The sequence below is a fragment of the Spinacia oleracea genome, chromosome 3, assembly GCF_020520425.1.
Source record: "Spinacia oleracea cultivar Varoflay chromosome 3, BTI_SOV_V1, whole genome shotgun sequence".
In the NCBI taxonomy this organism is placed as follows: Eukaryota; Viridiplantae; Streptophyta; class Magnoliopsida; order Caryophyllales; family Amaranthaceae; genus Spinacia; species Spinacia oleracea.
In genome coordinates this window covers 60,102,381-60,124,743 of record NC_079489.1, presented here as the reverse complement: position 1 = coordinate 60,124,743, position 22,363 = coordinate 60,102,381, and the positions used below count along the sequence as shown (strand labels likewise).

The 22,363-nt window shown below is 38.1% G+C and overlaps 1 long non-coding RNA gene across 1 annotated transcript; it reads right to left on the bottom strand.

The window, feature by feature from the left end:
- Nucleotides 1–1,771: 1,771 nt before the first annotated feature.
- Nucleotides 1,772–3,404, bottom strand: LOC130470358 (uncharacterized). Its single transcript, XR_008930539.1, has 3 exons — nt 3,225–3,404; nt 2,749–2,809; nt 1,772–2,113 (listed from the first exon to the last, which is right to left on the bottom strand). It is a non-coding gene; the product is annotated as an uncharacterized lncRNA (long non-coding RNA).
- Between the last annotated feature and the right edge of the window lie 18,959 nt (nt 3,405–22,363).

The window sequence follows — 22,363 nt, the reverse complement described above, 5'->3', positions numbered from 1 at the left end:
AACTTCCATCGAAGACGACTTTCATACGTAACGATTAGTTATTACCAATGCAATCATGTCAGCATAAACATAATCCATAAAGCATATCTTAAACACATAATTCTTTAATTGAAAATTTGATACATAAGCATAACATTCATAAAACTAATGATGGTAATACATCTTAGTTTGATACTTGATTAGCGCATATTACTTTCAAAATTTCCATCATTTAGTTTAGACTATTTTTTTCTAGATGTTCGATCACTTGTTTTCAAAAGATCATTCATTCTTTACTCCATACTAGCGAAGTCGTCATTGTCATTTGCGTCATCGTCTTTTCCTTGCATTAAAAACACTCTTCCATTCGAAGTTGCTCCACGTGGGGGATTACGGTTGAAATTTGTAGTGCCACCATTTCCTTTGTTTTCATCGTTTCTCCTATCACCTTGCTCTCGATGTATTTGCGGACAATCTCTGATTTGGTGATCTTTGCTACCACATTTGAAACAATCTCGCGTACCAATTCGACATTCTTTCTCTGTATGGTTCCATCTTCCACACTTGGCGCATCCACGATTCTTGTTGAAGTTTTGGTTTCCGTTATTCCCTCCTTGATAGCCGACATTGACATTTTGTTTCTTATGGTTCGGTTGATTTTCTTCGAAGCTTCCTTTTCGTTTTCCATATGTTTCTTCTCGAAGCTTGATAATTCTTTCGACGTTAATTGCTCGATCGTACAACTCTTGGAAAGTGGAAATTCTAGAACTCGAAAGACGATCACGGATCTCAATGTTTAATCCTCCTTCAAATCGATTCATCCTTTGCCTATCAGTAGTCACCAGGTCAGGGGCAAATCGAGCAAGCTCATTGAATTTCACTGCATATTCCAGAACATTCTTCTTTCCTTGACTCAATTTGATAAATTCCGATTCCATTTGTAGTTGCAGAGAATAGGGATAAAATTGTTCCCGCATAGCTTCCGTCAGTTTTTCCCAACCAAAACCAGGCTCATTTTGGATTCCTTTAACACTTTTCCACCACAGGTTGGCTTGTCCTTTCAAGTAAAAGACAGCATAGTTGACCTTCCATTTCTCGGGGCATTGAGTTGCATCAAATAATTTCTCCATATCGCTAATCCATTCCTCAAATTCAGTAGGGTCTGGCTTGCCATCATAGGTAGGGGGTTTATGAGAAGCGAACTTCTTGAACATGTTGGAGCATTCTTCTTGCTCTGACCTTGGCTTTTGACGATTTCCTTGCAGAAGTTCCGACATTATCAATCTCATTAAATCCATTCGATTATCGCTTGTTTCTCCTGGAGTGTCCCCGAAAATGGGATCCTTGCGCAATTCTTCAATTCTTTCTTGCATTCCTCCCAGCGCTAATGCAGATTTGTGATTACCATTGCCATCGTTAACATCGTTATCGTTTCTAGTGCCGTCAATAGGAATATTTCCGCTTGAAGTCATCGCCGATCTGATCGCAAGGATACAACACTTCAGATAATCTTTTCTTCTTGAAATTAGACTAAGAAATTCTGCAAATCATAATAAAGAAAACATTCCCGTTGCGTTCCCCGTCCTATCACTCACACTCATTTCATTTTAACTTAGCATGATTTTAACTCATTCTTTTTACTCATTCCTTAAAATTCTTGCTTAAAACCTAATAAATTTTATTTCGTGCAAAACCCGTAAAGTTTAGCACTTATGGTCGCAGAACCTTGGCTCTGAATACCAAACTGTAACGCCCCGACTTTTAAACACCATTAATTAGGTTAATTACCTTTAATTAGCAGCGGAAACCCTAATTTAGTCGGAGCGTCACTGCCGTATCTCCCTCGTGGGAAATACAAGGCGACATACCCTTTTTAAATTTACTGACTACTGTTGAGTAACTGTAATTATACTTCACTTCGATTAATTCTTTAATATTTACACCGAAATCTAAACGAACTTTAATAAATATTCCTAACATTGATTAAAGATAAATATTAAAATCTAACTTAATACTTAGAGTTTAAATAATACATCCATTATTACTAGTGAGACATAGTTATCTTTATTAAACATCGATCGTGAATTTGATGGTTGCATCCTCACTCTAAGGCATCCCACGATCTTCTTCGTACCTAAAACAAAAGCAACATCGTGAGCCGAGGCCCAGTAACATGCTACCCTAACAGCGTAAACTCATTTCAATTCATTTTATTTACTTTGCAATCAGGGAGAATAGAACATAGTAAAACATTTTCATAAATGCAATAAAACATCATTTATAACTTGAAACTTTGATAGTTCCCATTATCTTTCTTAAAACCTTCTTTTTACTTGGTAACTGACAAGTTAGCCTTGCGGGACGTCTCCCACCTTGCGATAGTCCTCAAGGAGCACTCTCCCTTGTTGGACATACGCCCGTACCTAAATAGTTTCTCTTTTAGCTTGCGGTAACCCTCAAGGAGCACTCTCCCTTGTTGGGTGTCCCGCGGTACGGCGGTACGTGCACGACCTAGAAATAGTAACCCCACTAACTGCCAGAACCGGTTACACTTGTATTTATCATGTTTCGTATCTTATTATTAACTCATAGACATCGTTCTTATAAAATCATACATAAACATGCTTGAATATAATCATCATAAAACATATTTTATAAACTCATTTCATATCCCACAATCCAATAAAAACATATCATTATAAACATATTTCATAATCTCATCAAAACACATTTCATAAGGGGATTGTGGGTGTTAGCAATAGATGTTACCTCAACCGTAGTTTATACTTCCTATTCGATGGATCGTTCGTCCTGAGCTTCAAGTCCGATTCTTTCAGAATATTAAATCAATGAATTAGTTATTGAAACGTTAAATAATCTCAAATCGATATTTATAAATCATAATGAATTTTATAATGAATTTTAATAAAAAGTATAATTTTATAATTTAACGAAAATATTATTAAACGAAATTTAAATCGAAATATATATATATTTCATAAATCGATTTAAAAAAAAAAATTATTATTTAAATTCCATTTTTGACTTATAAAGCTAGTAGGTTTATTATTTAATTTTTGTCCTTGATAAATTTAGTACGGTAATTTATTTTTCTTAAACTCGATAATCAAATTTATTTATTTCCTGAAAATAATAACAATTCATTAGTAAATAATTTATATCATAAAATTTATTAAAACATGAATATTAAGGAATTGAAAATCTGAAATTCATGTTTGTCTTACCCAAAGCCCAATTGATTTGGCCCAACTTGAATAAGGAGGAATAAAACAAAGTTTCAATTTCAGAAACTTTGTTTCTGAAATTGTAGAACACGAGCAGCAGGGGAGGGGGCACGAAGGAGGAGGGGAGAAGAAGGGAGACAGGCGGCGGCTGGCTGGGCGGCATGGCGGCGCTAAAGCGCGCCGGTGATGGTGATGGTGATTGCGGTGCGGCGGAACAAAAAGGAAGGAGGAAGAGGGTGGTCGAGTAAAACAGGGGAAAACAGGGGAGGGGTGTTTCCGGTCAAGTCTGGTCGGCGCAGCGGCCGTTCGCTGGGTTGTTTGGGGCGGAGATGGTTCTAAGACGAGGTTAGGTGGCCGGAGTGTGGTGTCTTTGTGGCTGGGTGGTGCGGCAGAGGCAAAGGATGATAGAGGCAGGGGAGTGCGGCACTGCGGGCCGATTTGGTCGAAGGAAAGGGGTGGGGATTGTGGCGGTGGTGGTCGATTAAAGCAGCCAGCAGTGAGGCGAGGTGGTGGAAGAGGTGTTGATTGGTTTGGTGCGGGTGCGGGTGGCTGGGAATGATGGAGGCAGCAGGTGGTCGTGGTGGTAAATGAAGGCCGAGAAAAGTGGCGGCTGCGATGGTGGTGGTTCAAGACCAAAATAGAGGAATGAGGTAAGAAAACTTCACAATTTCTAATGGTGATAATGGAATAAGATGTTGGTTTTGGTTGTGAATTGAAATGGTGAATCAGTAAGCTATTTATAGATTTTTGGAGGGATGCAAAACGTCATCTATGAGCTATTGTTAATGGTTTTGTCAGGAAACAATTGGCATAGAGAGAAGAAGGAGAATCAGTGGGCAATACCAGTAGAATTGAAATACAATGGATCTCATGGGTTGTGCGTTGGCTTGAATTGGTGAAGGAGGAAGTCAAAAGTTTGATTGTCTGGCATACCCCATGTTTGCCAAGTATGCTGATAAGGAAGAGGAAGAAGAAGACTTTGGTTCTTGTAGTTGTTGACTTGGAATTATTATAAGGGCAAATTTGTAATTTAAAAGCTTGGAGCTATTTTTGGAAACTACTAAAAATAGAAATTTTTAGCTAAAATTATTCTTTATGAAAATATCGTTAACGAAAAATAAATAAATTTTCGTTTATAACTTATCGTTTAAAATAAATCGTGAAAACGTTTAAAATAACGAAATTTGATTATTCGTAATTAAAACGAAATCAAGCTAATAAATATTTTTAATTTTAATAAATCAAGTTTAAAAATTTCGGGATATTACATGTGCATACTTCTGTTGAGACAGAAGCATTGAAGGAGTGCGACTAACTGAAATCCCTAAAAAATAATTCAAATGCTCCAAATCAGACATAGGAAATTTTATCTTCAAATGGGAGATCAACCTGTCTTGCAGATCATCTAAAGAAGTATACAAAATAATATCATCAACATAAGAAGATGGGATGCCATATTGTTACCATGTTTGAAGGTCAATAATGATGTGTCTTTCTTAGCAATGACAAAATCCATCTGAAGCAAAAAATTATCATATACCATTGATACCATGCACGAGGAGCTTGTTTTAAGACCAAAAAGAGACTTACTTAGTAAGCACACATAATTAGGAAACCCGTCTGTCAACGAATCCAGGAGGTTGTTGCATTTAAACAGTCTCCTTTAAGTCACCATGAAGGAAAACATTTTTTACATCAAGTTGATGAATAAACCATTTTTTGGCCATAGCCAAGCCCAAAACTGTATGAATGCTAGCCGGTTTGACCACCGGGCTGAATGTCTCATCACAATCGACTCCCTTTTCCGCGACCTGCCATCACAAACAAGTCTAGCTTTGTGCCTTTGTAGGTTACCTTATCATTTTCTTTGTGAATAAAAATCCACATACAATTCACAATATTGACCCCCCTAGGCTCAGGTACCAAATCCCATGTCCTAGTATTAATTTAAACACCATATTCATCTTGCATCGCCGCTTTCCAATTTCGGTCAGTTAAGGCAAGTTTGTGATTTTTAGGAACGAGTAAGGGTGGGACCTACTGGTAGCACGATGAGGCCGTACTTAGGATTTGGTTTAAACATCCCGTATTGACTTTAGGTAACTCGTGGAGATGGAGGTGGGGGCTGAGTGGCTTGAAGTGGTGCAATTCCACGTAAAGGGGGAGGGGTATATCCCAATTGTGGTGAGATTGGGATATGGCCTAGAAAAATAAAGGGGATTGAGGTTAGCCATTCATGCGTGCAAAGACGCCCACACAATGCACAAATAGCACGTTGTCACACTAGCATGAATATGAATGCGACATGCAAAATTCTCAACCTAAGGTCGGTTTAAGTTTTGTATGATGCAAGTGGTCGGCTTTGGGTGTCGAAAGGGTGCTTGACTAAGAGGGGGATCCGGCAACAACTGTTTCACCTCCTCATAGGGGAGGTGTTGGTTGGCGGACGACCTCCATGCTTGACTTCAGGAACATCAAGCAAATGTCAATTTTCGGTAGGCGCGGGAATGGTCAGACACTTTGGTCAGGGACTGTATGGAGAATGGCCATTTCGTTACCCTCGGGGCTAGCCCGAATGTAGAACACATTCATGTTGGGCAAGGTAGAAATTTGTTTTGCACAAGTATGGTGTTTGAAAATATGCATGCAATTCTTAGAAATCACAATAGTACTCGAATATTGTACTTGAAAAGCTTGTTTTTCGGCATTCGTTCTCGAGGTTTGGGTGTTCCTTAGAAATTCAAAATCTGAACTGAACTCCCACTCGAATACTTGGGCAGAATGGGCAGCCAACCACTGGAAGCCATTATGCTGAAGGCAGGCAGCAGGGCTTGCGCCCAGCGCTACTGCTGGCATCCAGCACTTGAGCGTAGCAGTGGCAGACTGCTCATGGGCTGCTCGTATACTTGAATTTGAAATTTAGAACTCCCCAGTGGAGTCTCCAGATTGTAGGGGTTTTTTTTTGTATTTTCCCTACGGGTTTTGAGATTTTAAATTTTGAAGGAGTAGCCACTAAACATTTTAAGGGTCCGGTTTAGAAGGACCAAAATTGACTCTTGTGGATAAGGCATTGAATCTTAGAAACCGAACGGGTGAGATTCGAGCACGGGAACGAACCTCTTATTTGGCAAGCTTTTCAAGTACATTCGAATACAAGACAGGGATCGTTTTCATAAAATCCTAATCATGACACTAAGTCGGTTGAATCATGCATTTAGAACATTGTATTTGCTACTTGTACGTGGTCACTTTGCTTTAAAGTCAATTAAGGGAACCTAAGGCCGTTTTGTCCAAAAATTATTTTTGTTAAGCGTGATGTAACCTTTTGTATATTATTGTATTTAGCATGTTGGGTGATGAAAGCAATAAACATGTAAAGCATCATCACAAAAAAGAAAGAATTATTGAAATGCGTACAAAACCACATCACCTTAAAAAAGGTGAGTAAAGAGTGTGGAATTGAAATTGCAAAAATAAAGGTGCGATATTGAAAGTGCGTTATTGAAATTGCGATATTGAAATTGCGGTATTGAAAGTGCGATATTGAAATGACAATATTTAAATGACAATATTGAAATAGTATTATTGTACTTGAGATCTAACGCCAAACAACTACTTAATAATAAGTGTGCATGACACGGATTCAACTCTAAAAACTCTCAACTTTGGATGAGTTGCTCATCATAAAGCATCCTTGACTTTGATTATTGAAATAGAACTTGAATATTGAACTTGAATATAGAACTTGAATATTGAACTTGAATATTGAAATTAGGAGACTTGATTCTTAAAGATTAGACCTTTTAATGTGAAAAAGGATTCACCTTTAATATGCTCCATAACTTAAAAGTGATTCTAGTTTAAGGAGGAGTTGATCTCACTTAAACATCATTGAGTATTGAAAATAGAACTTGTATTTGAACATACAAAGTTGAATGTTCATGTGTTCTAGTTTGGAAAAAGGTTTGCACTTTTCCAAACATCCTTGAACTTTGAAAATATTTGCATTTTGTAAAATTGTATGGTGATTTTTGTAAAGGAGAAACATTTCAAGTATGAAAGTTCTTCACTTTACTAATCATTTTCAAAAATAAAGCTTGAATCTTGCATTTTGATATTGAAAATGTGCTTAGAAAATCATTTGGGAAGAGTTTCAAGAGTGAAAACCTCCCAAAAGATGGCACTTTTGGGCATGTTTCCTAGTTCATCATGAGCATGAACTCAAATGACAACATCATTGGAATTGTATATTGAATTTAGGAATGTAGAAGAGTAGAAAATATCATAATGATTTGATTTAGGGGTTCGGAATTACCTATTTAGGATTAGGTTAGTTTTCCGATTTGTGCTCCCATTGCTTTGATACTTTTTGGAAATTGTAGTGAGAATTGAAAAATTGAACCTTTGATTTTGTATTGGAATTTGAGAGGAAAAATTGAAATTTCGATGTTGTATTGAATTCTGCCTCCCATTTGTGTAGAAAACGAGGGTTTATATAGGAGACTAGGCGGCTAAACACCAAGACACGTCAGCACCCAGAGCAAGGCCAGTGCCTGGCGCAGGTGACGTGTCCCAAGTTCCGCTAAAAAAGGACGATGACACCGTCCTTTTGGTTTGTCTTGTAGTCTTGTACCTTGTACGAGTTTGTACGATTTTGTCACGTAGCTTTTCTTGGAGGTTAAGGCTTGGGTTTGCGTCTAAAAACACTCCTTTTCTTGTACTCGGGTTTCGAATTTGGACTCGATTTTACGGGACGGGGCCCGACATGCTCGGTTTTATGGGTCGGCGCCCGATTTTGGATTTCTTAATGTCATTTCGTTGGAAACGACCTTGTAAAACCAATGGAGAGGTCCATTGGTCGAGATTGTGTTTGGATTTTGAATTTGATATTTGGAAATTGAATTTTGTACCGAGTTCCGAAATGGGAACGGGCTCGGGAATTGGACTTTGGATATTGGATTTTGGAATATATCTTAGCAATTGGGACTTCCGCACGAAGTTGCACTGTAATACCTCGTATTTTATAATATTTATAAATATATTTTATTATATTTATAAAGCATTTTACGATTTATTATCGTTTAAATAATATTTAAATGCATTTTATTTAATGTATTTTAATTAATTAGAATATTTATTATTTTAATTAATTACGAAACGAATTTAATTCTTGAGTCGGGAAATTAAATGAGTTGCAAATGATTTTTAAAGCTTCGAGTTTTAAATAAAAAGTCCAGTTCGTTTTATTAATCAAGCCCAATCCAAACGGTTTAATTTAAATCCTAAGCTAGCCAATTCATTTAATTCCTAAGCCCAACTTAAATATCCTAAGCCTAGCCCATCAAGGGATTAGGGAGGCTATAAATAGGACTCCCCATCATTAAATAAACCCCTAAAATTTCGTAAATCCCCTTTTTGATTTCTTGCACCTCACTCCTCTCCTCTCTTTGCTCGGCACACCGCACGCACGCACACAACCCCGTGCCCGTGATGCTGTGCTCTCGTGCTGCTCGGCCTCACGCCCAGCGCTGCACTCTCTCGCTCGTGCCCTCGCGCGCAGCGCCCTCACTTCCCTCACTCTCTCGCTCGTGCCTCGTGCGCAGCGCCCTCACTTCCCTCGCTCTCTCGCTCGTGCCCGCGCGCACAGCGCCCAGCCACACTCTCGCCTTCTCTCGCTCTCTCCTCGCGCACAGCGCGCGCCCCTGTTGCCCTCGTCCTCGCGCACAGCGCGCGCCCCGTGCCTCGTCCCTTCGTTGTCGCGCGCACACACACGATTGTGTGTGTGTGTGTTGTTGTCCGTGTTCGTTTTCCAATCTCTTTTCGCCCAATCACCCTAATTCGTGATTGTTCCGTGCTATAGGCCGGATTGGTATAATTCTCTTCTTCCTTACCTATTCTATTTAAATTCCGTATTTTAAATTATTATATTAATATTGTTTTGAGTAATTAAAATGCTGGGAACCGGTTATGAATACCGTGGTTTGAGGATTTGTGTGTTGTGATTCATTAGGTTTGTTTTAATTATTAAAGGATGAATTTTCAGATTTGTTTATTTAATAAAGCATGGATTTTTATGATATTAAACTAGTGTTATTGGGATTTTCAAGTTAGGGTTTTAACCTAGACCTAATGAGTCAATTGATTAGCATAATTAGGTGATGATTTTAATTATGATAATCAATCATATTTTCAGATTTGAATAAGGCTTTAAAGTGTCGATTTTTATTGATTTTAAAGGCGGAAAAAGTATGTTTTTGTACTAGGGATTGATTTTACAAATTGAGACGACTTTATTATTGAAAAACGATTGAATTCTAAAGTCTAAAGGAAGTTTTAAATTTTATAAAGTTGCTGGAAATTTAATGAACATGGAAATAATTTAAGTTTCATTATTTTGATGATAGGAGGTGATTTCTAGTTGAGTGCTCGTTATTGCAAAGTGGCCCCTACGCTTAGGTATTCAAGGTACGTACAAGTCTAGGGAGACCACACCTTTTTTTCAATGACATTACGTGATTGTTGATGATGTAAATTACATTATGTGAAATCATGTTTATTTTGGTGAACGAGCATGTGTTTTGTGATGTTGGATTTATTGAATTAATTGTTGAACAAGCATGTTGAAATTATTATGAGTATGGATTTCATTGTCAATCATGTTGTTCAATATTTATGCATGTATGGATCAATTCACATGCAAGGGATGGATTAATTATTTGTATGCTATTGTACGGGATGTCTAGCATACTTTGAGCCATTTATTTGTACCTCGTTGTACTATTTATTTTACCACATGTGAAGGGTTAGCTCACGTAAGCCACCGCACATGTAGGGTTCAGTTGGGAATAGTATGTATGGAATGAATTAGGATTTGTCGTGCAAGGGCACAACCCTCATGTTAATGTGCATGATGTGGAGTCTCACTTTGGTGAGAAGGAACATGGTAGTAATATCACAAGTGTCTTGCTTGGTTGATCATAAGTCTTAAAGCATTAAAATAAGATTGTTTTGGTTATTGTTTATTAATTGTATGTATGCATGTTGTCGAGTCTTGAGTTCGCCTTTATTAAAATATTAATAAACGTAAAGTGCAACCGGAACAAGCTTCAAAACTCTTGGAACGTATATACCTTGAGTATGAACAATGGGGGGAGTCTTGCCGGAAAGCTCGTACTCTTACTAATGATACAAGACGTTGTTTCATTTATATTATGCGCAGGAATTTCGTTGGTATGGTCCGACACTCGGTATGGCCCGACACTCGGTATGGCCCGATTTTATTATTATTATATTTGGTGTTTGGTTGGCTCCCATCACCTTTTCCCTTTGTGGATTATTTTTTTGGCCCGTTCGAAGCTTATTCTAATTAAATTGTGAGTCAAGAGTCGAGTCAAGAGTCGAGTCTTGTATCTCATGATTGTTTGAATTGTTATTATATGGCTTTTGCATGTTGATTAGTACTTAGTGAGTGATGCATGTTTTAGTTTCATTACTCTATGCTTGTAAGTACTCAGCTTTTGCTGACTACGTGCTTTGTGTGTTTCCGGTCATGGCCTTTGCCTTAATGACCCTATGATGATCCATCATTTTCACTTGCATTGTTGGGGAGTAGAATAATATAGCAGGTTGGTAGATCAAGTACGATCGAAATCATGTGGCTTGGGATGATCGAGAGAGTTGCATGTTTTCGTCTTTTGAAACTATTTTCTTTAATATATTAATTATGTTTGAAATGTTTGGATTACTTATACTTTGGGTTTTGGGCCATTATTGTTCCATATTGTAGGAGGCCTCGATATTTTATTAATTATGGTTTTTAAAAGTTAGTTTACATTTAATTCCGCTGCGTAATTCTGGTAATAGCCTTAACCGTTATCACGGTGGCGGTAATGCTTTAGTAATTCCTTTATTTTAAGTTGGAAATTGGTTTTATAAAAGTAAGGAATTATTAGGGTGTTACAAAGTGGTATTTGCAGAGCTCTAGTTTGAGAGCTGCTTTGCATTAATTAATAGTGCAAAGTGGTAAATCCTTAAACTACGATTGCGGAACTTTAGGATTTTCGAAAATTATTTTCCTAAAGTCAAAACGTATTATTTTGAGTACTCAATATCTTAAAGGTCAAATACCAATTATTTTGGGTCGTTTGAAATAAGTTGAAAAGTTTGGATTATTATTTAATTCAATCAATTCTTCCGAATTTCTTTTTATTTATTCGAAAATTTCGAATTAAATTCGAATTTATTTCTTAATTTCGGAAATTTTTTATTTAATTATCCGAATTATTTTAATTATTTATTATTCTATTTATTTTATTCGAATATTTTTTTTCTTTTTTCGAAATTATATTTTAAAATTTTTCGGATTTTTTTTTATTTTTTTTTTAATTATCCGAAAATTATTCAGTTATTTATTTAATTAATCGATAATTTTTATTAATTTTCGATTTTAATTTAAATAATTTCAACTAAGTTAGGAGTTATTTCTTAATTAATTTCTTAATTAATATTATTTTCAAGAGAGAAATGGGTAGATTAAGAAAGGGCATATTAGTCTAAGAATGCATTTTATGTGATTATGTGGATTATTAATTGCCATGTATATGTTCTAATCATGTTTTATCTTGCTTTATGTGATTAATTGCATCATATTTCATGTTGAGCATATATTTGTGCATTGAAATTGTATGGCTCCACGAACTATTTATTGTATCCTTTTGGGGTTGGAAATTTCTATGGAAACGCGTTAGTAAGACTTTTGAGTTGTGAATTTTCAGGAATTAAGGATGCTACCTTCTAAGTTCACCAGTTTAGGATACTTAGAGAAGATGGATAATGAGACTCCTCGCACGTATGTTCAGAAGATCGTGTTTGCTTGTGACTATTTGGCTTCGACCAAGAACATGCCCCACCTTAGGCACAAAGATATGATGGCTAGTATGATTATACATTGTTTACCCCATAAGAACCCCTACATAGACCTCAAGAATAGGTTCAGTGACATGCATTATAGTGATGGTACCCCTAATAGGTACAAATATGGGACTAGTGATGGTAGGTGGAAGTATGATTCTGAGGTTCTTGCTACTATCCTAGAGGTTGCGGAAAATAGCTATGAGGATGGAAAGTATTCTGCGGGTCTAGGTATGGGCTATGGAGGAATAGAAAGTGATGGTGAGGATGATATGATCCATGATGAGCAAGCTAGTGATGTTGAGGAGGATAGTGATGATGATGTGGTAGAGATTGAGAATCCTAACCCTATAGTTCCTGAACCAACCATTGAGATATCCAGTGGATCTGAAGATGAGCTTAAAGAGAATAATGTGGTTGATAGTGAGCCACAGCAAAATGATGAGGCTATGGATGAAGACTCGGATCCGGAAGAAGACTTGGATGATCCTAATGATCAAGACTTTACTCCAGAGCAATACAAGGAAAGAAATGATCGTCGTGATGACGTTAGTCTTTAGAGAAATGTAATCCTTAGTTTTACTTTTCGTTGATTAATAAAGTGGCAAAGCTACTATTTATGGTTTTAGTTTATCATAGTTGGAGAATAAATGTTATGGCATTAGTGGATGTAAGACTTATTCATTGGAGTTTTAATAAAAGAATAGAATTTCCTTTTCGTTATCCTTTAAGTTTAAGTCTCAATTCTAAGTCTTGTGGGTATCGCAAAGGGATTATTTGTTATTTCTTCAATGAAATTTTATGTGCAAGGTGGTTTAGTAGCAACCATCTAAATTTACTTGCATCGAATAGTGGGGTGAGAAGGCCCGAAAGTGGCTCCAACTCTTCCCCTAGGTGGCGCCTAAGTGTGTTATTGTTGTGAGTAGGTTCGTTGTAGAACCAGTACCTTAGTAATGTCGTGTCCAACCAATATTAAAGTTAGCCTTTTTATTTATTCAGGAGAAGGGATATGGCTAGCCAAGAGATTTCTGAAGTGGTTAGACAACTAGCTGAGGTAGTTCGTGACCTAGCTCAAACCAGAGCAAACCCAATGCATGACCCGGCTGGGGAAATGTTTAAGAAAATAGCTCAAAGCAAGCCTCCACTCTATAGCGGAGAGATTGAACCAAGTGTGTTGGAGAACTGGTTGAGAGAGTTTGATAAACTCATTGTAGCTGTGAATTGCCCCGAAAACCTTAGGGTGAATAGTGCTGTGTACTACCTGGGAGGTGAAGCTGATATGTGGTGGCAACGATGTGAAAATACCCTTAGAGCCACACCTAACTTTGGATGGGAAGCATTCAAAACTGCACTAAGGAACAAGTTTTACCCACCCTACCTGAAGAAGCAAAAGGCGCAGGAGTTCATTGAACTCAAAATGGGAAGTCTGTCTGTGACGGAATACTATTCTAAGTTTATAGAGCTGTCTAGGTTTGCACCTGAAGTGGTGGCAACGAAGAGCTCAGGGCTCAAAGATTTTAGAATGGTTTGACCATGGACTTACAGCTGTTGTTGTTTGGAGAGACCTTTACCTCATTAGACACCCTGTACGGAAAAGCTGCTCACCTGTATGGGTTACAGCAAAGGAAGAATGGTAGTGCTGAAAAGAGAAAGGATGGTGGAAACTCAAATCAAGGAAATAACCATCAGAATCAGGGGAATTTTAAGAAGCACAAAGGAAATGGGAATTTCCAGTTTAGGGCTAACAATGGTGGTAATCGTAACAACCAAGGTGGTGGAAATCAGTCTGGAAGGAATGGAGTACGGACCTACGAATGTAGGCGCTGTAACATGAATCACCCTGGAAAAGATTGTGATGGGAATTTGGTGACTTGTAGATTCTGTCAGAAGTTAGGCCATAGGGAGTATGAATGCTATTCTAAGAATGGAAAGCCTAACCAAGGTAACCACCAAGGCAATAACCGGAATAATCAGAACCGGAATGGGGGAAATGGAGGTGGAAGTCAAAGGAACTACCAAGGTGGTAACAATGTCAATAGCAATGGCAATCACCAGAACCATGGAAAGCCTGGAGGGAACCAACAGCAGAATGAGAATCGAAACAACAATGGGAACACCAATGGAGGTGGCTATAACAAAGGAGTTGCCCAAGGAAAGTTGAATGTGATATCTAGGCAAGAAGCGGAGACTTCCTCTGACGTCATAGCGGGTACTTTTTCTATTAATTCCGTTTCAGTTAAAGTTCTATTTGATTCTGGTGCGACTTATTCTTTTATATCAGTAGATGCTTTGGGGAAATTAGGGTTGAAAGAGCCTGAATCGATTGAAGTACCTATAGTCATACCTACTGGTAGTATAGTGAAGTGTACCAAAATCCATAGAGATGTGCCTATGACCATAGCCATGACCGTATTCTTATCTAACCTAATCGAATTCGAGTTAGGAGAGCTAGATGTAATTCTAGGAATGGATTGGTTGGCCAAGTTCAAAGCCAAAATAGATTGTGAGAAGCAGAAGGTTCACTTGAGGTCTAGCCTAGGCAAAGTAGTGTCATATCGTCGTTTTGGTAAGCCTAAGAACATAGGAATCATCACGGCAATGGAACTCGTGAAGCTAGTCAGTAAAGGGAACCCAACCTTCTTATGTAATGTGAGGAACCTAGAGCATGTGATCAAGGATCAGCCTGAGGATATTGCAGTAGTCAATGAATTCCTTGATGTATTTCCAGAAGAGATCCCGAGGATGCCTCCCAATCGACCTATTGACTTTACCATGGATTTAGTGCCTGGAACCGCCCCAATTTCAAAAGCACCTTATAGAATGGCTCCAGCAGAAATGAATGAGTTAAAAGGCCAACTAGAGGATCTATTGGAGAAAGGTTATATTAGGCCAAGTGCATCGCCTTGGGGAGCACCAGTGTTGTTTGTGAAGAAAAAGGATGGAAGTATGAGGCTCTGTATAGACTACAGGGAGCTCAATAAGGTCACAATCAAGAACAAATATCCATTACCTAGGATAGAAGACCTATTTGACCAACTAATAGGAGCAGGAATCTTTTCAAAGATCGATTTGCGTTCGGGTTATCATCAATTGAGAATCGCTGACCATGACATACCAAAGACTGCATTCAGAACTAGATACGGACATTATGAGTTCACTGTTATGCCTTTTGGGTTAACCAATGCCCCTGCAATATTTATGGACTTAATGAACCGTGTATTCCATGCCTATTTGGACAAGTTTGTAGTGGTTTTCATAGATGACATCCTAGTGTATTCGAAGAGTGAAGAAGATCACGCGGAACACTTGAGATCGGTGTTGAGTACCTTGAGAGATAACCAGTTATATGCCAAATTCTCAAAGTGTGAGTTTTGGTTAGAAAGAGTTGCATTTTTGGGAAATTTTGTGTCAAAAGAAGGAGTGGCAGTCGACCCTGCTAAGATCAAAGCTGTCAGTGAATGACCTACACCCAAGAGTGTGGCTGACATTCGTAGTTTTCTGGGATTAGCTGGCTACTATAGACTCTTTGTTCAAGACTTCTCTAGGATAGCCAAGCCCGTGACTACCTTGATGAAGAAGGAAACCAAGTTTGAATGGAGCGACCAGTGTGAGGAAGCATTCCAAGCCTTAAAGACGCGATTGACAACCGCGCCAGTGTTAACCTTACCAGATGAGAGTGGTGCATACGATGTGTATAGTGACGCCTCTAAGAATGGTTTAGGGTGTGTATTGATGCAAAACGGGAAAGTTATTGCGTATGCGTCAAGGCAATTGAAGCCATATGAATCCAATTATCCTACCCATGATTTAGAGCTAGCAGCTATAGTATTTGCATTGAAGATATGGAGACATTATCTGTATGGTGTGAAGTGTAGGATATTTACGGACCACAAGAGTTTGAAGTACATCTTCACACAAAAGGATTTGAATATGCGCCAACGAAGGTGGTTGGAGTTAATTAAGGACTATGATTTGGATATCCAGTACCATGAGGGAAAAGCCAATGTAGTTGCGGATGCCTTGAGTAGGAAATTAAGTCATAGTGTTAATGCGTTACTAGTTGCTAACGAGCTGTGTAAGGACATGCAGCGTTTGAACCTTGAAATAGTAAGTGGTGAAAGCCTTGTGGGAATAATGAATGCCTTAACCATCCAACCGTCAATATTTGATGAGATTAGAGAGAATCAAGCCGGTGATGTAAAGTTGGAGCGAATCAAGGAAAAGATTTCGCAAGGTAAGGAGTTAGAATTCCGAATCCATGATGATGGAAGTTTGAGGTACAAAGGCAGGTGGTGCGTGCCTCAAAAGTGTGGAGAAATGAAAGAGAGATTGATGAAAGAAGGGCATAATACGCCATATTCTGTGCACCCAGGGGGTGACAAGTTGTATAAGGACTTGAAAAAGGTATATTGGTGGCCAAGGATGAAGAACGAAGTGGCTGAATTTGTGGCTAGATGTTTGACCTGCCAGAAGGTTAAAATTGAGCATAGGAGACCTCAAGGGAAGGTCCAACCTTTAGAGATTCCAAGCTGGAAATGAGACTGTATTTCTATGGACTTTGTCACTTGTTTACCTAAGTCAAAGACTGGGAATGATACAATTTGGGTTGTGGTAGATAGGTTGACCAAGTCAGCAGTGTTTATACCAATGAAGGAAACCTGGAAAATGGAACAACTTGCTAAAGCCTACATTAAGAATGTGGTGAGGTTACATGGAGTTCCTAAGGATATCGTATCAGATAGAGATTCAAGGTTTCTTTCGAATTTCTGGAAAAGTGCGCAGAAGAGCTTTGGTACAACATTGAAAATGAGTACAGCCTTCCACCCAGCCACGGATGGCCAAACTGAAAGAACTATCCAAACCCTGGAGGACATGCTTCGGGCATGCGTTATTGATTTCCAAGGAAGTTGGGAAGATAGCCTAGATTTGATTGAGTTTTCCTATAACAATAGCTATCATGCTAGCATTGGAATAGCACCATTTGAGGCGTTGTATGGACGAAAGTGTAGAAGTCCACTTTTTTGGAACGATATTAGTGAAACCGTAGTGTTGGGACCTCAAATGATAGAGGACACCATGAACCAAATCCGAACCATCCAATCAAAGATTCAAGCGGCGCAGGATCGCCAAAAGAGTTATGCAGACTTGAAACGTAGGGATGAAGAGTTCGACATAGGTGATAAAGTGTTGCTCAAAGTGTCACCAATGAAAGGTGTCATGAGATTTGGGAAGAAAGGGAAGTTAAGCCCTAAGTACATAGGCCCATATGAGATCTTAGAAAGAATCGGAAAGGTAGCTTATAGACTAGCCATGCCTATGGACTTGCATAGAGTGCATAATGTGTTCCACATATCTCAGTTAAGGAAATATATCCCGGATAAATCGCATGTGTTGCAACCGGAGACCATAGAATTAGACCAAAGTCTAACCTTTGAGGAAAGACCTGTCAAAATCCTTGATAGCAAAGTGCGTAGTACGCGTACTAAAGATGTGAAAATTGTCAAAGTGTTGTGGTCTAATCAAGAATCTGAGGAAGCCACTTGGGAAGCGGAGGACGAAATGAGAAAGAAATATCCCGAGCTTTTTTCCGAGGTTAGTTGAGTTACGGGGTCGTAACTCGTGTCTTTTAAGGGGGGTAGAGTGCGGTAGAATTTCGCGCTTTTTACCTTGTTTTCCCCTATTTTATGCTTAATTTAGTGCTTTCTATTGAATTTGCACTTATTATTGTCCTGTTTAATCATGCAAAGAGTACAACAACTTAAAACTTTTGTAAATGAGCGTATTGAAAAGTCTCAGAAAGTCTCAAGTGGAGTGGAATTTTGGATTTCCGAACCCAAGTTTCGGGACGAAACTTCTTTTAAGGAGGGTAGACTGTAATACCTCGTATTTTTATAATATTTATAAATATATTTTATTATATTTATAAAGCATTTTACGATTTATTATCGTTTAAATAATATTTAAATGCATTTTATTTAATGTATTTTAATTAATTAGAATATTTATTATTTTAATTAATTACGAAACGAATTTAATTCTTGAGTCGGGATATTAAATGAGTTGCAAATGATTTTTAAAGCTTCGGGTTTTAAATAAAAAGTCCAATTCGTTTTATTAATCAAGCCCAATCCAAACGGTTTAATTTAAATCCTAAGCTAGCCCAATTCGTTTAATTCCTAAGCCCAACTTAAATATCCTAAGCCTAGCCCATCAAGGGATTAGGGAGGCTATAAATAGGACTCCCCATCATTAAATAAACCCCTAAAATTTCATAAAGCCCCTTTTTGATTTCTTGCACCTCACTCCTCTCCTCTCTTTGCTCGGCACACCGCACGCACGCACACAGCCCCGTGCCCGTGCTGCTGTGCTCTCGTGCTGCTCGGCCTCACGCCCAGCGCTGCACTCTCTCGCTCGTGCCCTCGCGCGCAGCGCCCTCACTTCCCTCACTCTCTCGCTCGTGCCTCGCGCGCAGCGCCCTCACTTCCCTCGCTCTCTCGCTCGTGCCCGCGCGCACAACGCCCAGCCACACTCTCGCCTTCTCTCGCTCTCTCCTCGCGCATAGCGCGCGCCCCTGTTGCCCTCGTCCTCGCGCACAGCGCGCGCCCTGTGCCTCGTCCCTTCGCTGCCGCGCGCACACACACGATTGCGTGTGTGTGTGTGTGTGTGTTGTTGTTCGTGTTCGTTTTCCAATCTCTTTTCGCCCAATCACCCTAATTCGTGATTGTTCCGTGCTATAGGCCGGATTGGTATAATTCTCTTCTTCCTTACCTATTCTATTTAAATTCCGTATTTTAAATTATTATATTAATATTGTTTTGAGTAATTAAAATGCTGGGAACCGGTTATGAATACCGTGGTTTGAGGATTTGTGTGTTGTGATTCATTAGGTTTATTTTAATTATTAAAGGATGAATTTTCAGATTTGTTCATTTAATAAAGCATGGATTTTTATGATATTAAACTAGTGTTATTGGGATTTTCAAGTTAGGGTTTTAACCTAGACCTAATGAGTCAATTGATTAGCATAATTAGGTGATGATTTTAATTATGATAATCAATCATATTTTCAGATTTGAATAAGGCTTTAAAGTGTCGATTTTTATTGATTTTAAAGGCGGAAAAAGTATGTTTTTGTACTAGGGATTGATTTTACAAATTGAGACGACTTTATTATTGAAAAACGATTGAATTCTAAAGTCTAAAGGAAGTTTTAAATTTTATAAAGTTGCTGGAAATTTAATGAACATGGAAATAATTTAAGTTTCATTATTTTGATGATAGGAGGTGATTTCTAGTTGAGTGCTCGTTATTGCAAAATGGCCCCTACGCTTAGGTATTCAAGGTACGTACAAGTCTAGGGCGACCACACCTTTTTGTCAATGACATTACGTGATTGTTGATGATGTAAATTACATTATGTGAAATCATGTTTATTTTGGTGAACGAGCATGTGTTTTGTGATGTTGGATTTATTGAATTAATTGTTGAACAAGCATGTTGAAATTATTATGAGTATGGATTTCATTGTCAATCATGTTGTTCAATATTTATGCATGTATGGTTCAATTCACATGCAAGGGATGGATTAATTATTTGTATGCTATTGTACGGGATGTCTAGCATACTTTGAGCCATTTATTTGTACCTCGTTGTACTATTTATTTTACCACATGTGAAGGGTTAGCTCACGTAAGCCACCGCACATGTAGGGTTCAGTTGGGAATATTATGTATGGAATGAATTAGGATTTGTCGTGCAAGGGCACAACCCTCATGTTAATGTGCATGATGTGGAGTCTCACTTTGGTGAGAAGGAACATGGTAGTAATATCACAAGTGTCTTGCTTGGTTGATCACAAGTCTTAAAGCATTAAAATAAGATTGTTTTGGTTGTTGTTTATTAATTGTATGTATGCATGTTGTCGAGTCTTGAGTTCGCCTTTATTAAAATATTAATAAACGTAAAGTGCAACCGGAACAAGCTTCAAAACTCTTGGAACGTATATACCTTGAGTATGAACAATGGGGGGAGTCTTGCCGGAAAGCTCGTACTCCTACTAATGATACAAGACGTTGTTTCATTTATATTATGCGCAGGAATTCCGTCGGTATGGCCTGACACTCGGTATGGCCCGACACTCGGTATGGCCCGATTTTATTATTATTATATTTGGTGTTTGGTTGGCTCCCATCACCTTTTCCCTTTGTGGATTATTCTTTTGGCCCGTTCGAAGCTTATTCTAATTAAATTGTGAGTCAAGAGTCGAGTCAAGAGTCGAGTCTTGTATCTCATGATTGTTTGAATTGTTATTATATGGCTTTTGCATGTTGATTAGTACTTAGTGAGTGATGCATGTTTTAGTTTCATTACTCTATGCTTGTAAGTACTCAGCTTTTGCTGACTACGTGCTTTGTGTGTTTCCGGTCATGGCCTTTGCCTTAATGACCCTATGATGATCCATCATTTGCACTTGCATTGTTGGGGAGTAGAATAATATAGCAGGTTGGTAGATCAAGTACGATCGAAATCATGTGGCTTGGGATGATTGAGAGAGTTGCATGTTTTCGTCTTTTGAAACTATTTTCTTTAATATTTTAATTATGTTTGAAATGTTTGGATTACTTATACTTTGGGTTTTGGGCCATTATGGTTCCATATTGTAGGAGGCCTCGATATTTTATTAATTATGGTTTTTAAAAGTTAGTTTACATTTAATTCCGCTGCGTAATTCTGGTAATAGCCTTAACCGTTATCACGGTGGCGGTAATGCTTTAGTAATTCCTTTTTGGAAATTGGTTTTATAAAAGCAAGGAATTATTAGGGTGTTACATGCACCATCCACCTAGCAAGGATAATGGCCTCGTCATCATCCCATTAGGGGAGACACAAATTAGGTGTCTACACGAAGGCAACTTACATCATGCACTGAACGCTAGATGCCAGCGGTGTCCACCTATACGAGGCGCAAAACGCTGGAACCAGTGTGGTTCGCTTGTTATAAGCGAGCACCGTTGGTTCCTAATACGCGAACACCCGCTTCCGTTTTCGTTAGTTTAAGTGATTACACGAAATAAAATACGATCAATTTACAAATTGAAATGCGTATCCATGTGTTAATCGAGACCTACACAATGCAATAAAGGTTAGTCGTGATAGAAATCAATAATTAACATAAGGATCCACACAAGGAAACTACAAGAAGACGATATTAGTGATTAATCAAATGATTTATACCTACGCATTGTAACACGAGTTAAACGATTTCAAGGATTATAAATACGAATTAAATGAATAACATTTGAATAAAACGAAATAAATTTGATAAGGGTCTTGAGAATTATTACCAAAGTTTTTTGGTTCTTAGGGATTTACGAGCCTTCAATAGGGCATAATCACGTAAAGGACAAATTATGATTAAATTCGATGAATGATTATGAAATGGTTAATGCGACTTTTAGCATGTAGAAAATGAATTTTTTTTGATAGTTTCAAATTGAAAAGGGTTACTTGAATTAATGAGTGATTAAGCCTCGATTAATGACCTAATTTCTACTGTATTTAGAAATTAGGTTAAAAGAGGTGGAGCCGTTGTCAAGGCCAACGGTTAACACTTTGCCAAGCGCTTATTGAAAGATCCAACAACGTGCATTGGAAGCCAGCGCGAACCGTGGGCTTTGATTTGAGATAATTCGCAAGATTTTGAGAATATTAATGACGAAAAATTAATTAGGTTAATCCGTGTCATTAATGAATTGGAGTTTTAGGGTTTTCGGTGTGGACCGAGCCCAAAAGAAATTGTAAGATGTTTTGTAAATGTGTTTTGATGTTTGATGAAGAAGTGAAATGACATTTTTCCCCTTTTTGTGATTGCGGACCCACGTCATTAAAGTCAGACCAAGTAAGCAACCTTGATTTTGTTTCCATCAAAGGACACTTTAGGGTAAACACAAATTAGGTGTCTACACCGGCCAAAAGCTTGTGCAAGCTAGGATATAGCACATGGCCCACAATTATAAATGAGCTAAAAGGGCCTCCAATATTTTATTTATATAAGAAAAATGTGCAATAGATGATACTTAGCACTGCTTTCCATAGTGGTGAGAGTTGAAACTATAGCACATGAGAACCAGGTTCGAACCCAATGGTGTGCCTTTTTTTAGTTCCTTAATTTTAATGTTTAGAGCCTAATTTTTAAAGTTAGCACAGGGCCTCTAATATGTTTGAGATGA